The sequence below is a fragment of the Macaca nemestrina genome, chromosome 5, assembly GCF_043159975.1.
Source record: "Macaca nemestrina isolate mMacNem1 chromosome 5, mMacNem.hap1, whole genome shotgun sequence".
Classification (NCBI taxonomy): domain Eukaryota; kingdom Metazoa; phylum Chordata; class Mammalia; order Primates; family Cercopithecidae; genus Macaca; species Macaca nemestrina.
Genome location: NC_092129.1, coordinates 173791381 through 173793479, shown reverse-complemented (window position 1 = coordinate 173793479; position 2099 = coordinate 173791381). Strand labels below are relative to the sequence as shown.

The window sequence follows — 2099 nt, the reverse complement described above, 5'->3', positions numbered from 1 at the left end:
CTGGGCTTGGTCCATTGCTACAGGAGTCTTAGGGAGCCCATACAAATGCTTGAGTTACTCATTCAGCAACAATTAAACCCTAAGATAGAAGATACGACAAAGCAGGACTCCTTCCTCCATGGCATGTGCTGATTTCAGACGAGGTGGCAGCCAATGTAGAAAATATTGGAATTTTTCCTTGGAACTGGACTGTGATGAGAGGTGCTTGCCATGAACATAACCTACTGTCTTTTCTTTGAATTTTCCTTTCTGTTTTTGAAGGTAAAACAGGAAATAATCTTCTCCGAAGATTATTAATTCATAATAATTCCCAAAAAAACAAAAACACATGCTTCCCCTGCACTGTGCTTTCAGATATTCTGGCTCTAGTTCAGCTGGTGGATGAGCTGATTGATGCATTCACCCTGAGAGCCAGGTAAGCCCATCTCTCTGAGGAAGCCCACTCTATTCTTGGCAGTGTGACAGGCCACTGAGAGGTGGAAAGGGTGCAAGGACCATGAGATCTCCTGGAAATACTTCCGGGGAGGGCAATTTCATGAATGAGGTCTTCCAAGCAAATGACTCCAAACTTCCCCAGGTACTCGTCAATCACTGTGCTGTCTGTCAGAGGGATGGTCTTATTTTCGACTGTGGCTTGTCGACATTTCAAAATGAGTTCCCAGACAAACTTCCCAGGTGGAAATCCCTGGGTCACATAAGATCACATATGAAGCATTTTTAAGTGATGGGGAGTGACTTTTACAGAGACATCACTAAAAATTTTCTTCAGGCGAAGCCTTGCAATGGTTCTCTGCACCAGTAAACTCACACCATTAATCTTTTCAATGAGTACAACAAAGGCCAAGGAGCCTGTAATTTCAGCACTTTGGGAGGCCAAGGCAGGAGGATCACCTGAGATAGGGAGTTTGAGACCAGCCTGGCCAACATGGATAAACCCCATCTCTACTAAAAATACAAAAATTAGCCAGGCGTGGTGGTGGGTGCCTGTAATCCCAGCTACTGGGGAGGCTGAGGCAGGAGAATTGCCTGAACCCAGGAGACAGAGGTTGCAGTGAGCTGAGATCGTGCCACTGCACTCCAGCCTGGGCAACAGAGTGAGACTCGGAAGGAAGGAAGGAAGGAGGGAGGGAGGGAGGGAAGGAAGGAAGGAAGAAGGGAGGGAGGGAGGGAGGGAAGGAAGGAAGGAAGGAAGAAGGAAGGGAGGGAAGGAAGGAAGGAAGAAGGAAGGGAGGGAAGGAGGGAGGGAAGGAAGGAAGGGCAAGGCCAAGGAATGTTCATCTGGCAATTCTAAGGCATGAGGTTTCACTTCTAGTTGTCTGAGGTGCACCTTGTCATGTTTCTGCCACCAGGAATCATCTAGAAAAAATTCCAGTCACTTAAACCTGAGCCCTTTTTCTTTCCTCTGCTCATCCTTTGCCAAAAGTGCCTGATTTGCCTGAATGGCTTTGAGGGCTCAATAAGCTTTCCTCTTTTTCAGGAGATTTTCTGGAACCAAAGGAATTTTTCTTTGCTCTTGCTCCACCATCTTTCTAGTGTATTTGGTGGTTTTTCAAAGTAGTTACTGCTGTCATACCCCAAAGAGTGACATTTGTGGTCAAAAGTATTCTTTACAAGGAAAACATTGAGATTTGTTTTGTGGCTTAAAAAAAGAAAGTCGTGGCCGGGTATGGTGGCTCATGCCTGTAATCCCAGCACTTTGGAAGGCGGAGGCAGGTGCATCACCTGAGGTCAGGAGTTCAATACCAGCGTGACCAACATGGAGAAATCCTGTCTCTACTAAAAATACAAAATTAGCTGGGTGTGGTGGTGCATGCCTGTAATCCCAGCTACTCAGGAGACTGAGGCAAGAGAATCACTTGTACCCTGGAGGCGGAGGCTGCAGTGAGCCGAGATCCCGCCATTGCACTCCAGCCTGGGCAACAAGAGCGAAACTCTGTCTCAAAAAAAAAAAAAAAAGAGAGAGAAAAGAAAGTCAGTTGCAAGGATGAAACAAGAAGACAACAAATTTCCATCAGAAGGTCAGGTGGCAACCTTTGAAGAGTACTGCAAATTACATGAGATTCTGCAAGCTCAGATCAAAATGTAGTTCAGGTTTTTAC

At 46.0% G+C, this 2099-nt stretch overlaps 1 pseudogene; it reads right to left on the bottom strand.

Moving 5' to 3' along the window:
• Positions 1-365: 365 nt before the first annotated feature.
• Positions 366-1528, bottom strand: LOC112427665 (ribosomal protein uL30-like; annotated as a pseudogene).
• Positions 1529-2099: the final 571 nt, after the last annotated feature.